Raw genomic sequence first — 21,019 nt, 5'->3', positions numbered from 1 at the left:
TGTGTGTGTCAGAGCAGGTAGAGGCTCTAACCAAACTCAAGGGGAAGAAACATAGTCCTCATCTTATCATTGTCCCACTTAAAAAGAGCCAGGGGCACCTGGGTGGCTCAGTCAGTAATCGTCTGACTTCAGCTCAGGTCATGATCTCACGGTTTGTGAGTTCGAGCCCTGCGTTGGGCTCTGTGCTGACAGCTCAGAGCCTGGAGCCTGCTTTGGATTCTGTTTCTCCCTCTCTCTCCGCTCTTCCCCCACTCACACTCTGTCCCTCTCTCTCAAAAGAAATAAAAAAATAATAAAACAAACAAATAAATACATAACATTAAAAAAAAGAGCCAGTAATATGGGCAATATTTTTATGGCCACTAATTTAGTTAAATACAATATGATATAGGATAATAGTAATATCATTCTGACTCCAAATTAAAAATAAAAGTTTATTTAATGGAAGATATTTTATATGTAAAATAATAGAACTGTGGTGGCTGAATAATACAACAATTATTCCTTTTGTTTGTGTCTATCTCAAATCATACATTTGAATAAATTATGTTTGTCTTTGCTATATTCAATAACATCACAAAATGGCTTTAGTATTGTTATTTATATAAATATAAACGAAGTGATTATTATTACAGTCTTCATCCACCCTGTTACTTTCTGGGCACAGATATTGCTACACAGGGATAAAGAGAATTGAGAATGGAGACACAGAAACCCAAACATAAAATCCTGTTCACTTATGTATGAATCTATATCTTCCCTTGTTCTACAGAACTCATTCAGGCTTTCCTTTCTTAACACAGGGCTACTGGTTATAGGTGTAGATACCGAGGAATAAAGAGATGTGAGAAGAGACTTGAAGACACAAAAATGTCAAATAAAATACAGAGTCATGATTTATGTACGGGTGTATACTTTGCCTCATTATATGGAAAGGACCTGAACTGTCAAAAGGATACGTGAAAGTAAAAGGCATCAATGTTGCATTCATAAACCTCTCTTCTCTTTGCAAAAGCAAAACAATGCAAAAAGTGCCTTTCTCATCATGCATTCGTTTCTGAATTTGTGCAAAGCGGCATAAGGGGTAGACTGGGCTGATTTGCATTGGGAGGGGCATAGGAACTCTCTGTAGAAGGAAAAACCCGTAAGGCAAAGAGCAGAGTGATAAGAAATACAAAAGTCGTTGCGTGCTGGATTTTAAAGTGTAGGATGGTTAAAGTGACAGATGGCGTAATTGACAACCTCTACTTCGAGGAGCTCTGGGGAGACAGATGGGTATAAAGAAGGGTTATGAATATTGTACGATGTGTGAATGGAACTCCAGGGAGGATTTTCATTCACACTTCCATTAGAATATCAATAGCTCTTCAGTCGTTTTTGGATATTAGATTGTCATTTCTTTTGAATAGGACACTATGTTGAAACAGACCAGTAGACTAAAGACACAACTGCTTTCTTATCTCATCAATGAGGGTATTCAAAAAGGACAACTAACAATTCATAGAATATAGTAGAAAGAGAACTTAGTTAGGAATTGTGAGATAGGAGTTCTAGTCTAGGCTCAGAAAGAACAATCTAATCTACTAAGATTCTGTCTTAATTTAGTTACAAGACAAAAGAAAGATACACAAATATGTATCTGTTTGGCCTTATGACCTTACCACTCCCAACCAAGTTGTTCACAAGAAAAGTTGCAAGATTAATTATAAATCTATTCCTCCACGTGCCAATCAATCATGATATAATCTTCATTTGCCAAAGGAATTGGGAAGATATGGATATAGATACATTACATATGGTTTATGTAATATATGTAAATGGTGGTCCTTGACTTCAGAAAGTTTCTGGGAATTCAAAATAGACTTTTAAGAGCTGCTATTTTTTCACCATGACCACATCTACAAGTGAACATTTTCCAGTTAAATTATCCGACTCTTAGGCAATTCGTCTCCACTCAACTCATCAGGCAAATTGGACCTGTGTAGTCATCATGGTTATCCAAGGGACCCGTTCAATTGGATTCCAGTTTGATGTGTTTTAATTCAATAGACACAGTTTGAGCTAGTTGGGAGATGTGCAAGGCAACTGTCTCAAGAGCTTATGAATTACCACAGTCTTATTTGGCACAAATCATTTCTCAGCAGAGAAAATATCTTCGGAGATAATTTTTTTCAATACAGTACTAACTGTGCCTTATAGACTGTTTTAAAACGATCTCTGAGCCTATTCTTATTGTTGCCAGCCTACAGAAACACAAGGTGGCATAAAGATCAATGACCTAGCAATCAAATGACTGCGTTGTAGTCCCGTTTGATCTACTAACTTCACGAAAAGTTCATAATTCCTCACAGTCCCTTTTCCTCATCAGTAAAATGAGAGGACTGAAAAAGAGAATGGCTATCCTTCTTTTCACTTACAGGATTTTCTGTGCCATCTTTTAATATGTTTGTTCAAAAGGTATAATAAGCTGGATCTTGGGACAAAATAGATGCTGAACTTGATATTACCAGTACCTGCTCTATTATCATGTCCCTGTAAACTTGAATCAAGAATAGCACTGTAGCTGCCATATTGGAAATTAGAACCAAAGATCTAACACGTTTTCATTACATAGCACACACAAACAGTTCTTTGGAAATGAAGGAAATATCAAAGTGCAAACATATGCTGCTGACCTTAAAGGAGAGAGAGGGTAAAAATCGAGACCAAAGCATGGGAAATCTACACAGACAAAAAGAAAAAGAAAATCAGTGTTGTATGTGGAGCATGAGCCAATGTATTAGACATACCCAGTCAGCATCAGTCTGTTCTCAATGGAAGTACTCTGTTTTTCACTGAAAAAAGTAAATGCACAATTTTGAAAGTCAATGCCAAGATCTACCACCCCTGAGTACTGTCCCTTATTACTACTCCTTGTCCCAACATTTCCTCGTCCCATCTGACATGATACTCTCATGAGCAGAACAATCTAATTGATTTTAGATAATGGTCTATTTTTTATTTATCCAAAAAAATATTATTTAATATCGTGTATAGCCATGGAGCATGAATTCCAACTTACATATAGCAGGAAACATTTTCTGCCTCTACTGGCTATTTCTACTTTACTTCATTACATGGGAACTTCAATCATTTTGTAAGTTTTGAAGAAAATAGCTAATCTCCCTTTGTGTCTCCTCAATAACTTCTCCACAAAGAAATGAATTAAGATGAATCAAAAAGGAGGAGAAACCTTCTGATGCCTGGGATACCTGCAAATGTGTTTATATCAAACAGAGATGTGGAAAGTATATAGCTGGAACATTTATGTAGTTAAGTTTCCATGGTTTAGTTAAACAACACCAGCTTCCCAACAGCATGGTTCAAACTTCAGTTACCGTGGTGTATTAATTGTGAGTAATTACATAAAGTACAAACTCCCCTGCTAGCTCTTGAGCTCAGAAATCAATATGTGAATAACAAGTGCACATTATCATGCAGTGACCAATCATGTCACTTCTTCCAAAATCTGTTGGTTGACTCGTCTCTGTACATCTGTTACTCTGTTCACGCACAGAGAACAAAGCTTACAGTGGTTGCTTCCTCATCTCCCAGTGATAAACCATATGATATTATATAAAAATGGATAATCTAAAGAAGAAATGGGCTCTTGTACCCCAATGTTTATAGCAGCACTTTCAACAATAGCCAAATTATGGAAAGAGCCTAAATGCCCATCAACTGATGAGTGGATACAGAAATTGTGGTTTATATACCCAATGGAATACTACATGGCAATGAGAAAGAATGAAATCTGGCCTTTTGTAGCAACGTGGATGGAATTGGAGAGTGTTATTCTAAGTGAAATAAGTCAGGCAGAGAAAGACAGATACCATATGTTTTCACTCCTATGTGGATCCTGAGAAACTTAAGAGAAGACCATGGGGGAGGGGAAGAAAAAAAAAAAAAAACAAGGGTAGAGAGGGAGGGAGCCAAACCATAAGAGACTAAAAACTGAGAACAAACTGAGGGTTGATGGGGGGTGGGAAGGAGCGGAGGAGGGTGGGTGATGGGTATCGAGGAGGGCACCTGTTGGGATGAGCACTGGGTGTTGTATGGAAACCAATTTGACAATAAATTTCATATTAAAAAAAAAAAGAAGAAATGGGCTAACAAAGATGAAAGTGCAGCAAAGCGGTGGAAAGAGATAGTGCTGGAAGTGGAACTTGAATCTACCATCAATGAATTCCCAGAAGACATAGCAAACCGTGGGAATATGGACACAGCCATTATTTGAGAGCCTGTAGATATGCAGCCAGAGGAACTGAGCGAAGGTCGACTCCTAATCATTGATGAGGGGAGCAACTGAGACCAAAGGAATGGAGACTTCCCAGAGGAAGTTGCGCTGGCAAACAACTTCACATTGAGGGATCTCTCAGGCATTTTTCTCAAGACTGAAAGCACAAAGGATAAAATGCTACCAGTTGATTCAAAATGAGAGTGGAGTAGGACAATTTGTCAAAGCTTAGAAAAGATACCTGCTCTCTACTGTAAGTTCTATGATGAGAAGTGAAAGGCAAGCACTGTTCAAATTACTCCCGATGAGTTTTCTACAAAGAAATAAAGCATTGTAATTCAAGCTTTCTAATATTTTAAACCACAGTGTACTCAATACGTACGTATTTGGCATAATATTTAAGGAAGTACTTCATGGACATTTTAAATTAATTGATTCATTAATAAATAATTTATAAAATGTATCCTTTTATATAAATATAATTATAGTATAACAATATAATTGTCGCTATATATAATGTTAATTATATTTTTAAATTAATAAAAATTGTATGATTTTATAAAGTTATAATTAGTAAATCGACAGTTATTTATTAAATAGCTTTTTTTCCATTTCCTTACACAAATATAATTGACAGATTTTAATGTTTTGAACAAAAATTTTTTAAGGTGAAAGAACAATTGTGATTTTTCTCATTAGTTACTGACATTGCTTTGCCCAGTTTCAGCTTACATGATCATTTTTACGGTCCTGCAATACTGTATTTTACGGTTCTCCAAGGTAAACATAGCTTATATTTAAAATTATAATTAGCTGCCTTACCTCTTCACATTCTTTAGTCCTGATTCCTTCAGGCAGCTGTAATGATCTCTTCCTGCTGTGCCTCCCAGGATTTATCGCCCTATTCCCAAATGATATGCTAAAATTGCATTCTCTTGACTCATTTCAATATATTTTCTTAATTATTTTTTGCTTCCTTTTCTTGAATTCTTTTTTACAGCACTATAATATTTCATTGCCATATAGTATTTGAGTGACTGACTGAAATACAATTTGCTTATCTATTCTAATCGTGGTGAGCAGTTGGGTATTTTCCTGTTCTTGCCTGTATACATAAAACTGCTAAGAAGATTATTTTGTGAGTCTTTTGACATTATTGACACTGAAACCTGAAGTATCAATTATTTTCTTTACACAGCCATAAAATTTAATGCAAATTTTGTTTTCCTTTTGACCATATTTACTTCAGAAACCATACATAGATTTTTTTTTCTTACTGCATAATAAATTAAACTCACATAGTGAATTCTAGCATACACGTCAGTGTTATACAACAAACCACTATGTTCCTCGGGATTTGTTGATAACAGCTTATTTTTTAAATTATACATAAAATAGTGATGTTTAACTTCACTAGTGCTTTCTTTTTCATCGCATCAATGACTAGTCTCTTGGTTCTTCCTGGCCCTGCTTTACAAAGTGACACCAGAAAGTTAATTTGAGAAGTTTGCATTTGGCTTTGGCTGACACGATGTTCAAAGTTATCTTTTAATATTTAATTGATCTGGACTTTCAGTGATTTTAATGATCTCCTGATATTTTAAACTATCCGACTCTATGTATATATTAATGATTCTACTAAATATTCTTGTTTTCCTTATAGGCTGTCTCTTATGGAATGTAAAAGATTATAAATAGAATAGTAAATGAATATGTTATTTGAAGATGGCCGTGTGATGACTAATCACACTCCCTCTCCATGCCACTGCACCACCAAGAGCAGAATCAGTTGACAGACACAGATGTGAAACAGAGGGGTGATCAAAGTATGTAACTCACTATTGGTAAAACTGAGGTGGAGAATATGCTTTGCCCTGTGGCCCGTTATTATTTCCTCTGGAATTAAATGTACCTGCCCAGAACTGCATAAAGCCCTTCTCTAGGCTCATCTATCTGAGAGGTTGCTTTGGGGCGAGGCCACAGTCCCAAATCTCCTCAAGGACCATGGTAGAAATATGGAGAGAAAGAGAATTGAAATGTGCATAATGTTTACATGGGGTCTGTCTTATTATTACCCTCAATTCTAAGAACTTTTATATTTATTAAAATATTTAATATTTACCAAAACTCTACACATCTCCCTTTTAATGATGAATAATTAGAGGCATAGAAAGAGTAAGTAACTTGCCCAAGATCACACTGTTGGTAAGTGTCTGAGCTGTGATTTAAACCCACATGAAGTCCATAATACTTCCCATGGTCTACAATTTCATTTCCCCCCATAACTTAAGGGTAAAACAACGTCCCTCAAGGAAGAAGATCAGCTCCCAACTTCATGGGCCACTTTTTCAATACACAACATTGCTTTCTTGCCTATATTCTTGGAACTGGTGTGGGAAATTCATCTTTGGCTCCTCCCCCTCCCTGACTCGGAATTCTGAAATGGGTCTGCATCATGCATTAATTAAGTTAGCCCAAAGACTATCATATACCCCAAAATTGGTATCTCACTATTATAATTCCCACTTCAAGTGTTTTTCTGCCATTCTGTGGCATATAGCCCATTAGAGGCTATGCAACGAACATAAATGACTCCATAAAATTACCATGAAGTATTTTTATCAACATAAAATATCCCACTACCCAATTTTGCATAATACAAACTCTCTTGCATTATTAAATTATCAAGGGAGAATTAAAGGCCAAAAATTTAAGCTCCTTGCCCTTGCAATTCAAAATCCTAAGAAATTAAAATCCTTAAACCATCTTCTCTAATTCTTTATTCTGGTTAGTCTCAGCCTTAGGGGAGGCTCCCTAAGTTCCTGGTGGAGTTGGGAGTCCTGAATGGTAGCATCCTGGGCTTTCTTCTGTGTGAAAAGGTGTGGAATGTCTCCCAAATGTAAGTCAGCCAAACCTATGTATCTGTATCTCATGGGTCTGGAGTTCTAACTGTTCTAATGAATTTACAGAGCAAATATTTGTCCATCTCCCTTTCAAATTCCACTAAAACACAATTACACACACAGAGGGACAGAGAGAATGGGGAAGGGCAAGGCTCCAGAGAATGGAAGGCTTCACTGAATTTTAGGTGGACAGAAAGCACAGGGATGAATGTAATTAACTAGCTGAATACAGGGGACCATGTGAGAAGGGCAGCTAGATTGTCCTGCTCATCTCTGAGAGGTTTAGGACTTGAGGACATTGGAGACCAAAAAAGACACAAGAGAATAAATGATCTAAAAGCAGGGAATTTTTAAAAGATTTGATGGGGGGTGGGAGGGAGGAAAGGGTGGGTGATGGGTATTGAGGAGGGCACCTTTTGGGATGAGCACTGGGTGTTGTATGGAAACCAATTTGTCAATAAATTTCATATAAAAAAAATAAAATGAACTCATAAAGAAAAAAAAATTTAATACTGTAAGGCAGATAGAACACTTAGTCCTGTGTCTGGCACACAGTAGGTCTGCAATAAATAATAGTAGGTTCAAAAAAAAAAAAGATTTCATATTAAAAAGTTGATAGCCCTGGCGAGGTCTTCGCCTCTGCCAACACGCTCCAGCCCCAACAGACATGCTTTAGGAAAACAGGTTTAGTTTCTGAAAAAAACTAATTCAGAAAGCCAGAGGCCCAAGGGACACAGTAGAGATATAGGAGTGAGAACATTTGATCTAAGAATCATGCCATTTTCACTCCTGAAAATTTCTATTTATTTATTGATGCGTAACACACACAAGTATACAGATTTTATGTGCATATCTCTGTGGATTTTTATTTATGAATGTCTACATATTACACCCTCCAGATCTATCCTATGGAGCATTTCCAACACACTTCAGAAGGCCCATTATGCCCAGTCAATGTCTACTGCCTGTGTTAACCACTAATCTGACTTGTGCTATCACAGACTAATATTACCAATTGTAAGTAGAATCCTACCAATTTTTCTGTATGGCTTCTTTTGTTCTTTTATATCTCTGAGAGTCATCTGTGTTGGTTCATGGAACCGTAATCAATTATTTTTTTTTTATTGCTATGCGGTAGTCCACTCATGAACACACTTCTCTTTCATTTTACATTCTTTGGATGGATATATAAAGTTGTTTCCAACTTTAGCTACTATGAATAAAACTGCCATAAACATTCCTATACATGTCTTTTGGTAGGCGTATGCCCACATTTCTTATAAGCATATATCTAGAAGAGGAGTTGCTAGGTCACAGAGTAGGCATATGTGGAATTTTCGTAGACACCACAAAACAGTATCTCAGATTGTCTTGCTTATTTATAAACCTACCAGACATGAATAAAAATTTTTAGGGAAATTATTTGACCACTATTTCTTCAGATAGTGCCTCTCTTCAATGTCCTCTATTAACTAACTCTGTAATGCCTATTAAATTTGTGTTTGTGGCTTCTGAGTCCATCATCTATATTTTATATTAGTTTTTACTACTTTTAATCTTTCACCTCTCTGAGCAGCAATCTGTTCTATAACAATATTCTTCTCTAGTTAGGGATAGAATAGCCACAATTAACACTCCCATTCAAAAATAATTAAATGAGAAGCACACAGAATCAATAGTCATAGCATAGCAATTCTGAAACTCTAGGAGGCAAATGTTCACAGATTTCTCTCTGTTGAGAAGTAGCTTCCTAGTCAATTGTCCTTCCTGACTCTTATCCCCACTGTCTGGGATTGGGGGACACTTCTTTCCTTCTTTCCTCTTATCCACTGCTGAAAAGGGCCCTAAAAAATACGCTCTTCTAGTAGGCTGAGCTACTCACTCACATTTTGTCTTCCAAGTTAACCTGGGTGATAGTTTTTGCCAAATATCTGTTATTACATAATATAGGGTACTTTTTAAATAGTTTTCCCTAGTAGTTCCTTACATCCTGTCACATAGTCAGGTTTTCTATAACAGCATTACCCAACTTCTAGTACCAATTTTCCTGTTTTGCTGGATGTAACAAACATCCATAAAATCTCAGTGGCATCTAACAATAGGGTTGTAGGTCTGCCAAAGGCTGGGCTATCTCTAATATCAGAAAGAGAAATTAAGAAAATGATCACATTAACAATTGCATCTAAAACAATAAAATTACTAGCAATAAATTTAACCAAGGAGGTGGAAGATTACAGGAAACTATAAAATACTGATGAAAGAAACTGAAGAAGACACAAATAAATGGAGACATATTCCATGCTCGTGTGTTGGAGGAATTAATATTGTTAACATGTCCCTAGTACCCAAACCAATCTATAGACCCAGTGTAATCCTCATCAAAATCCAATGGCGTATTATACAGAAATAGAATAAACAATCTTAAAATTTGTATAAAACCACAAAAAGACCCTGAATAGCCTAAGCAATTTTGAGAAAGAAAAAAGTTGGAGGCATCACATTTTCTGATTACAAAACTATAGTAATCAAAACACTACATTGTTGGCATAAAAACAGAGACATAGATCAATGGAACAGCATGGAGAGCCCAGAAACAAATCCATGCATATATGGTCAATTAAGTCATGACAAAGAAGCCACGAATATACAATGGGGAAAGAATAATCTCTTCAATAAATGGTATCAGGAAAACTAGATCACATCCAATAAAATGAACTGGACACCTATTTTATACCACACACAAAAACCATTTCAAAATGGATGAAGGAATTGAATGTGAGACCTAAACCCCGAAAATTCCTAGAAGAAAACATAACAAGCAAAGAAAACAAGAGACAAGCAAAAACAGATTCTTAAGTATAGGGAACAAAATGATGGTCACCAGAGGGGAAGGGGAGTGTGACATAGGTGAAGTGGACTTTTATACTCTTGTCGTGATGACCACTGAGTAACGTACAGAATTGTTGAATCAATGTATCACACACCTGAAATTAATATCACACTGTATGTCAACTATAGCTGGAATTAAATAAATACGAATTTTAATTAATTAATTAATTAATTAAAGCATAGCAGATACTTCCCTTGACATTGGTCTTGCCAATGATTTTTTTTTATTTTGACACCATAAGCAAAGGCAACAAAAGCAAAAATAAACAGACAGAACTACATTAAAGGACTTCTACACAGCGAGGAAAACAATAAAAAAATGAAAAAAGTAATCTACTGAATAGGTGAAAAAACACACATTTTGTGCTAATATCCAAAATATACACAAATTCATACAACTCAATAGCAAAAAAACAAAAACAAAAACAAAAAACAAAATGAAAACAAACAAAACAATCTGATTTTAAAAATGGGCAGAGGAACTGAATCAACGTTTCCAAAGAAGACATACAAATGCCTTACGTAACGAGATGTCTAACATCACTAATTATCAGGATAATACAAATTAAAACCACAATGAGGCATCAACTCACTCCTGTTAGAATGGCTATCATCAAAGAGACAAGAGACAACAAGTGTTGGTGAGGGAGAAAAGGGAACCCTGCACACTGCTGGCGGGAATGTAAATAGGTGCAGACACTATGAAAAACAGTATGGAGATTCTTCAAAAAAATTAAAAATAGAATTATCCAGCAATTCCACTTCTGAGTATATATCCAAAGGGAATGAAATAAGTATCTCAAACAGGTATCTGTACTCCCATGTTCATTATTTACAACAGTAGCATAATTTACAATAGTCAAAACATGGAAACACCCTAGGTGTCCATTGATGGGTTGATGGATATGGAAAATGTGCTATAAAGATAACGGAATATTATTCACTCATATAAAAGACAAATAAGTAAATCTTACCATTTGCAACAACATGGATGGACCTTGAGGGCATTATGCTAAGTGCAATAGGTCAGACAAATACATATACCCCATTCTATGTAGAATCTTAAAAGAATTAAACTCATAGGAACAGAGCACAAACTGGTGGCTATAAGAGGCAGAAGATAGGGAGTGAAAGGTGGGAGGAATGGGTACAAGCTTCCAGTTAGGATACGTAAGTTCTAAGAATGTAATATACAACATGGTGACCATAGTTAATGGTACTCAATTGTATACGTGAAAGTTGCTAAGAAAGTAGGTTTTAAAAGTTCTTACAAGAAAAATAACTGTAATTATGTGAGGTGATGGATGTTAACTAAACTTATTGTGATAATCATTTCACTATATATATATATATATATATATATATACACACACACACACACACACATATATAAAATCATGATTTGGTGCACATTAAATGAACACAATATTATATGTAAATTATATCCCTATAAAGCTGGAAAAGTGTTGATCACAGATTTTTCAATTTCTGTTGGTAGGCAATAAGTTCAGACACTTTTTTGTTTTGTTTTGTTTTGTTTTGTTTTGTTTTGTTTTGTTTTTGGTATTAAGCCTGACTTTGGTTCACATTATATGAAGATGTTCTTAATTCCTGTAGCGGAACATTAGGCTACCATGGACTATTTTCAGTTCCAGATCTAGGAAGTATATGGCTTCAGACTGAGTTTACTTCTTCATGTTTTACATTTCCATTCTCTTTCTGGTTTATGGAGATGTTCATCTAAATTCACACCCTTGCAATAAGACAGATTTGGGACTGCTATCTAAACAGACTCTTACCATAGAGCATTCAGAGTGAATATATAGGCAAAGTGGGGTTAGTGGGGTTACCGGTCTTAAAATGTCCTATTGAATTTTAATACTTAAAAATAATCTGTCGTTAGTACAATAGGTATTGATCTTCATTTTACTCAATATCCTCTTTCACAAAAGATGTTAGCTAATTGCATCAATAGGGCAAACAAGAATATGAGGTGTAATCTCTAAACATCTGACAGGCTATTTTCAAGCTCTTTTGGAAGCTAATTTTGCAGCAGATGTTTGCATACAATATGCTAATTTCAAATGGTGCTTATTTAGCTCTTGGAGGAAAATATATCAAATTATCCTTCATTTGGAAGAACTTCTACATTCCCTAGAACAGCCCCAAGTATCTTAGAGGGTTTTCTTACTGGACATAGTAATTTGACTGGAAAGAATATAGTTTCCTGGAAGGAGAACAGATTCTAATGACAGATAAATCTGTGATCTAAAACTCTATTATTTTCTAACTGTGTAGCCTCAGACAAAGTTAATTTCTAAAAGCCTTAGTTTCTATTTGTCAGATGGAGATGACAATGGCTATCGAATTTCCAGCACTTTGGGTGGTTTAATTGAGATAATTGACTATAAACGTCATAAGAGGGAAGGTACAGGGTTGATGTTCAATATATATTAGTTTCAGTATCTCTTTACCCCATATCTGCAAGATTTTATCCTAAAATGTAAAAGTGACAATCCCATGCTTTTCCTTCCAGTCACTCTTAATGAGTAAGATTATGCTAACTAGCTCCTTTAACCCCTTCATGTCAGGACAACAAAACCTGGATCAAAAAATAGATGCTACTTCTCGATGTGAGCATATGTGTTTCCATTTCTTATTTCGGCTTTGGAAGAAGTGGGGGATACTTTAAGACAGGAGCTTGTAGGAATCAGTTCAATCACTTAGTAATTCTGAAAGATGGCCCAGGAGATGCTGTTCTGCTTACACAGACTCTACAAATAGATAATACCATAATGAACTTTTGTTCTAAGGAGATATTTTATACCTCTAACATATTAAATATAACAAATGCCAAATGGAATTAAAGAGATGGAACAAAACTCAGTACATTCGTTCCCAATCTAAATTCACCCTTGAGGTACCTTAGGACAGAATCTGAGATTTTCTGCCGAAAAGTTTTCTTCTTTTAGTCTCACAAACACCATGTTGCACTGTGCATATTGGTGCTTCTCTGTGAGCAGGTCAACAATCATTCTGCAAATACAAATCAGGGAATTCTTGAGCAAGAAATGCCAAAGTTATTGTTCCAACGCCAATTTTTCATGGTGGGAGGTTATAAAAATTTCCTCTAGGATAATACACACACACACACACACACACACACACACACACACACACACACTTGAAATAAGAAGACCTGGATTCAAAGCCCAGCTTCAACTCTTTCTACTAATATAACCATGAGTAAATCAGTCTTCCCAAGATTCAGTTTCATCACTCCTGAAATATGTAATTTTTGACTGTCTAACATTATGTGTTTTTTATACAGCAGATACAGAAGCATATGGATTGCCCTCCATTCCTCCTTATGTGAATAATGTTACAGACCCTAAAGAAAACGCTTAGTTTCTTTGATGGATGGAAGAAGTTGAGGTTCAAAATACCAGAAATATGATTTTTATTCACATACATGTCCCCTGCCCCTAATATGTGTATTATCCAACAATCAACTCAATAGGAAATAGTAAATTAAATACAGTATTAAACAGTACCATCAAAAATATTTTTTATTCGACTTAACCTTCATAATTTGCACTTTTGAGAAAGTTAGGAAAACCCACAGAAAACTTGAAGATGAGGGGTGCCTCAGTTGCCCAGATGGTTGAGAGTCTGACTCTTGATTTTGGCTCAGGTCATGATCTCAGGGTTGTGCAATCAAGTCCTGTGTTGGTCTCTGTGCTGAGCATGGAGTCTGCTTGAGAGACACTCTCTCTTTCTCTCTCTCTCTCTCTCCCTCTTCCTTCCTCCCTGCCTTCCTCCTCCCTCCTTCCTTCCCTCCATCTACCCATCTCCCCCACTTGTGCTCTGTCTCTCTCTCTCTCAAATAAAAAAAGAGAAAACTTGAGAATAAAATGACTATACTATTCAACAAATGTTTGTAAAGTATCACTATGTCTTTATGCTGTATTAGGTTCTGGGAGGAAGATATAAATAAAGCACCACCCAAAATTGTAACTCTTATACACTGCTGATGGAAAAGTACAATGACACAGTCACTTCAGAAAACAGTCTGGCAGTTTCTCTGATGAGTAACATAGAGTTACTATATGATCCAGTAATTCTACTCCTAGATACACACCCAAGAGAAATGAAAACCTATGTCCACACAAAAACTTGTACATGAATATGTATAAAAGCATTATTCATAACAGCCAAAAACAACGCAAATGTCTATCAGTGGATGAAATGATATATCCATACAATGCTATATTATTCAGCAATAAAAATAAGTACTACAATATAGACACTATGTGCTACAACATAGACAAATCTTGAAACATTATGCTAAGTAAAAGAAGCCAGTCACAAAGGGCCACACATTGTACGGGTTCATTTAAATGAAATGCCCAGAATAGTAAAATCTACAGAAACAGAGATTATACTGCTTAAAGCAGGATAAGGGAGTTGAAAGAATTGGGAGATGTGAAGGGGGGACGAAGGCTCAGGGGTGTGGAGTTTCTCTTTGGGGTAATGAAAATGTTCTAAAATGAATTATGGTGAGGGATGCACAATTCTGTGAGTATAGTAAAAGCCACTGAATTATACACCACATGTTTGAGCTGCATGTGAATCACATCTCAATGAAGTTGATAAAAATAAAGTTTATTTATCAAGTGAGACAAACATGTTAAGAAATAAACTATGATGGCTGCTGTTACACAGATCCATTTCATTCTTTAAATCATTCTTTCATTGCACAGTTATTTAGTAACTGTGTCAGGCCCCTTGCTGGCAGTGGGACACATACACAGTGGCTTCCACCCTCATGGAGTTAGCCACTAACAGCACGGTGACCAGTGTGCTACTGATTTTCTTTGTTGAGAAAAATGAGACTAGGACCCTGTTGATTTGTGGAAGTTAATTTCTAGTTTGTGTGTGTCCTACATAGAAGTACTTCAGTTAAGTTTCATCAAAGATGTGAAGGTTTCTCATATGGGATTTTTAGATAGGATTTCTAGAAAGAGGGACAGAGTAGAAACTCAGACAGAAATGAGGTGCTTTATCTTAGAAAGATGAAGCGTCCTTAATGGCAGCCTGAAATGCGATCATCTCTTTGACCAGCTGTATAGATTTTTTTCTGATATTAGTCAGACATTGTAACAATTTGGAGTTCCTGAGCAAAAATACAAAGAGATATGATCAACCAAATAGCTTACAGGTCACAATTTAGGACACCACATCTTTTTTGGTTATTTTTTGCTCCAGCATAGTCAACATACGGTATTATGTTAATTTCAGGTGTAGGACGCTGAATCTTTTCCTACCTCTGTGCTGTATTACCTGCCTCACTCAGAACAGGTGGTTCCGTATACATGAACGTCCGTTGGCAAGAAACAGAGATTTATTGGGCCGAAGTCAAATTTTTGATTTTTTTTTCCTTTCTGTTCTTTTTTTCTGTCACATTCAGAATTTGTGGATCTCTTGTAACTTGGAGAGTCTGACCATGTCTTACTTTGTCCCATCCACCTCTCCCTCCCAACTCAGGAAACTAAGGCAGAAACAAGAATGAGTTTTAAGAGGAAAAGGGCCGAGATCAGCAAGTTATTTTGGCCTGGGCTAAAAGAGATTTTTATTGATAAAATATAGACAGACTCATGAGGACACACCCTGTGGAGATTTGGGGCCAATGTCCATCCAAGGAACCACTGATCTAGATGCCAGCATGATCTAAACACTTAGGAGAGGCTGGTGTTCTAACCGCTGTTTTGCCACTAACTAGTTGTGTGATATTAAGAAAACCAACACTTCAGTACATTAGCTTCCCTCCTTTGTCAACTGAAGGAAATGAACTGGACGACCTTTCAGTTCCTCTTAGCTCCGAAATTGGTATTTTCTTCATTGTGTTACAGTCACTTTATGAATTCTTTTTCTTATATATTTTTGGGCATAGCATAGGGATTAAGAGCAAAGGATTTGGAATCAGACAGAACTGGGAGTTAATTTACATCCTATCAATTATTAGGAAGCTGTCTGTGCCCTGGGAAAATTCTTTACAAGCCTCATTTACCTCATCTGTAGAGGAAGAGAAGAGAATGACCGAAGGTTGTCTGGAGTATTTTAAATGATATCCCATATAAAAAGCACCTGGACCACACGATGTGCTCAATAAATGAAAGCTATTATTACAACTGATTTAGACGAGATGTATTCATTTTATGTAGAGTAGTCTACTTAGCATCTCTGATACTATAATTCTGTTATATGCAAAGTTTCTATCTAATGCATTATAATATTGTATTTCCTTAATAATGCCACGTGTTTATCTTTAATCTATGATGGGCAGAAACAACTTCTTTTTTTTTTTAATTTTTTTTTCAACGTTTATTTATTTTGGGGACAGAGAGAGACAGAGCATGAACGGGGGAGGGGCAGAGAGAGAGGGAGACACAGAATCGGAAGCAGGCTCCAGGCTCTGAGTCATCAGCCCAGAGCCTGACGCAGGGCTCGAACTCACGGACCGCGAGATCGTGACCTGGCTGAAGTCGGACGCTTAACCGACTGCGCCACCCAGGCGCCCCCAGAAACAACTTCTAAGCTATAAGCCAAATTCTGAATCTAAGAACTGCCCCCATTACCTGACGGCTATCTCCTGTCTCACATCGTACGAAGATGTCTATATTGACAATGCGGAAAGACTATGAGGGAAACAGAGGGAAGCGGGGAGTAACGTAAAGAACACTAGCCTAGAAGTAAGAAAAGGGAAAAAGGGGCAAAGAAAAGGAATAGTATAAAAAGAAATACCTTAATTTGAACTCTTTACATTTTTATATCTTCCAAGCCGTTTACAGAGACCAAATGTTATTTTTATAATGGGGGAAATTACATATCTCCTAGAAGGATGAATATATCAGTGTATAAAAACAGTACTTAAAAAATTCAAAGTAGCTTTTGACGAGAGAAGAGTAGAGGCTAAGTGGGTTTCTTCATCCTTGTCTAAATCAGACCTAAGGCATACGTACATAGATGCACCAGCCTATAGCTCTCCAGTCATGCATATATTTATAGGTATGCTTCCCCAAAGAGGCACATCTCCACATCTATTTACAGTTGAACATAGGCTTGTATTCACTAAACATAGAGATCCGTTCAATCAAAGAGACACGCAAACTCTTATTTGTATTCATCCAAATACATAGGCATCGCAAACACGGACACCCACACTCAGAGGAAGTATCTACACCAGCTGAAAGCAATTCTTCAGTTTTAGTGCAAAGGAAGAGAGCAGTTTTTCTCAAAATCTTTTAAACCTTTGTAAGTACAGTGCCTTTTTTTTTTTTTTTTTTTTGCACTTCTAAAATCTGGATGTGCAAGAGATCCCAGCTCATCACTAGAATAGCTTAGGATTTTCAAGTTAAAAATAAACATTATGTAGCGAAATTAGTTTTTGTATCTCCTTCCTAATTTTATATGCAATGATTTCATAAGTGCTTTAGGACAGTGTAAAGTCATGAGCTTTTGGCCTCATTACAGCAAGTCTGCTGGGCTGGCCTCAGGGAAACAGCGGTGGGAACTGCCCAGTGCCCGTGGAAGACTGAGGAGACAAAGTCCTTTTTGGAGCAAAACTATAATCTTCGGTCCCAGATAGACTTGTGCAAAAGTTTAAATGAGTAAATTTCAGGCATGCCAATGGAAGACCCAGGAAATATACTTGGTGGACATAACAGCTATTTTAACCCAGAGGTTCACATAAATATTAGCCCCATTAGTTTGGGAGCCACACTCTGTCGTAGTGGTTCTCAAAGTTTAGTGAACAACCGAGTAGCCTGGAGGGTCTGTCAAAACAGGAGTTGCTTGGTCCCACCTCCAGAGTCTCGAGAATCTGTATTCTAAGCAAGTACCTAAATGGTGATGATGCTGCTGGTCTGTGGACCACAGTTGAGAACCGGGCAGCAGAGGGAATGATTTAGGGATGGCGGATGTATCAGAACCTTTCTGGGAGTGGAGGTGGGGTCTGATGGGCATATGGAATCTTGCAAACTTGTACAGGGACTTCTACTTCACCGCTTTCACTCCCACCCGCCTCCCCCCAGAGTGATAACTCACTGGACTATGAAAAGTATGTTGTTTCAATCATAGAAGTAGTTAGTATTAGCCTTTAAAAACTTTTTAAAATTAGAAAAGAGTTATTATGAAGTGGGGAAAGAAAAAGGTTAGAAGCCCACAGCCTCATCATTGCCAAGCTCCCATAGACTTTGGAAATAAATACTTGTTTGTTATGCTAATGTAAACTTAAAGGTATTAATTAAATGACATGAAAGTCATAAAGCAAAGGGAAGAACACTTACATTTATGGAAAATTAGTGCCGAAGATTTCCTCTCTGGTAATGTTAACTAGAAGTCTTGTAGTCTTGGCCGATGAAATCACCTTCCATATCGCAGTGAGTAAAGGGTGATTCTGAGTGTCTTAGCAGAGAGAAGGCAGAAAGAATGAACAGAAAGTCCCAACGACAGCAGAATGCTTTCCCTTCAAGGAAAGAGAAAGAAATAGCCAAAGGACAAACTTATGTCTCAGCTTCTGAGATCAAAGAAACTGGTTTTAGCTCAAAGCTGGTGCTATGGAGCAGCCACTCCTCATGGCAGTTAGTTAATGATGGGACTGCTTGCTTCTACGCACAGAGTCACTGTGACGGAGACTGGGCAAGTCACTTAACCTCTTTTGGTCCCAGTTTCCTCATCTGTAAAATGAGGAAGTTGGAATAGATGATTTCTGAAGTCCCTTCCAGCTCTGACATTTTATGATTTAGCGCCTGACTGGTCACCGTGGCCTCTTAAGTTCTACTGTGCACAGCTACACACGATTTAAAATACTCCGGCACAGGATGCTGGCTGATCTTCACAAATGAAAGGAAAAGAGCTAGCTTTAGGCAAACAAGAGAAGTAATCCAAATTTTATTTAACCTTCTTTAAGTTTCGTTAAACCTGATCATTATGCCCTTTTAGATTTCCTTTTAGGCAACTCAGGTTTCTTTCCATTTCCTCATTATCCTTTCTTCATACTTCACTTCCAAAGGCATATCAAGTATTGATGAACGTTGTAGGAAATATTCACTGGGCAATTGATCAATTCTCTAAAGTATGGTTAAATTGAAAAGATGCGCAAAGGTAGATGAGGATACCAAGACTTAGTGCAGACAATTACAGAATCCAAGAAAAGCATCTCAGGAAGAAGGCTTAGGAACCCAAGCAAAACATGGGCAATAAGTTTGAGGACTTACGAGGACTGGAGATGAGTTCTCAAATGAATGAGAACCTTGATCCTCAAACACAATTCTCACATAGTCCAGCAGAATCAAAGCTTGTACATAAAGGGATAAAAAAAAAATCCAAGCTTAGCAAGTTTCAGGCAAATAACACTAAAATAATTGTAACCATCTTGGCAAGGGGGTATGTAGGCAGTAACTGGGGAAATTCCTCACAGAATCCTTCCCACTGCTCCTGAAATCTTACTATATCTTCCTCTAAGGCTGACTCCTGAGGAAAACCTGATCAGTTGGTCTAGAATCCCTGAAAGCTTGGCTATATTTTTCTGAACTCCTTTTTAAACTTGCCTCCATTTCCTAGGGGGAACTTTTTGAAGGACCCTGATCTGGTGAGGAGAGATGAAGGAGCATGTGCCTAGGAGTTATTGGCTTCTAACCAGGAAACCTGAACTTGAAGACTTCTTCCTGAACATTGGTTTGCCTCCATACCTGGGTCAATTTCCTGTGCTTCTTCTTCTTCCCTTCCACATTGTAACCTAACCATGGTCAAACACGTGATCATGTTCTTATGCTTTTGACCATCCACCTAAAGCCAACTGACTTAGAGTTATTGAAACCATAGTCCCTCCATCACCTAGAATATCTAGTCTTTAAGACAGGGATAGCTGAAAAGGCTACCAGACAACTAGGTAAGAGGCAGTGGCAGAGAAGAATCCAAAAGAGCAGCAAGAGACAGTGCGAGCCTATAGTGGGTAACGTGAAATGAATTAAAATTCAAAACCAGAACACTAACTCTGAATAAGTATTACTGGGTGTATATAAATACAAAGAAATCTGTATATTATCAGAATTTAAAAACAATAACAAAGGCAAGAGATTTTGAAAATTTGGCTTTACTGTGAAAAAAAATATTTACATAATTTTTTCCTGTGCCTAATTACTACATAGGTTAATGACATTATGTAGCAATTAATTAATCTATCATATTAATGATTGATAGCAGTTTATTCTAAGTTTTACAGAGCTACATCATTAAATTATGTCAAATATGCTATGATTATATGTCTTCATAGTTCATGTTTGGAGGGAGCACAATTATCTATTCATAATTCAAAAAGAAATTAGAGGAAAGAGTGAATGACTGGACTGTTACATTTATGGAGTCAGCCTTAAAGGAATATTGGCCTCCTTAAAATCTCCATTCAGAACAATAAAAAAAAAAACTACTGCTTTTCTCCACTTTCAAAACTATCCTGACATGAACTGGGAGGCAACTCAGGTCCCCACGTTTTGTTCTTAATCATCCCTTCATACAGACATGGCTTGAAAGAGAAATAACAACCAAATCCTTTTATTTCTTCATCTACTGGGTAGAATAGACCCAGATTGAATACTTTAAAACCATCACAACTACAGGGTGTCTGGGTGGCTCAGTCAGTTAAGTGTCAGACTTGAGCTCAGGTCACAATCTCATGGTCCATGGGTTCAAGCCCCACATTGGGCTCTGTGCTGGCAGCTCACAGCCTGGAACCTGCTTGGGATTCTGTGTCTCCCTCTCTCTCTGCCTCCCCCCCACTCACGCTCTGTGTCTCTGTTGTTTTAAAACAATCACAACCAATTTTGCTTTACTCTTAAGTATTTTTATATTGACTACTGAATTTAAGAGTCCCTTATAAAATCATCAAGGG

The sequence above is a fragment of the Felis catus genome, chromosome A2 (assembly GCF_018350175.1).
Source record: "Felis catus isolate Fca126 chromosome A2, F.catus_Fca126_mat1.0, whole genome shotgun sequence".
Lineage (NCBI taxonomy): Eukaryota > Metazoa > Chordata > Mammalia > Carnivora > Felidae > Felis > Felis catus.
The sequence above is the reverse complement of the archived record's forward strand: the minus strand, read 5'-3'. Positions refer to the sequence as shown.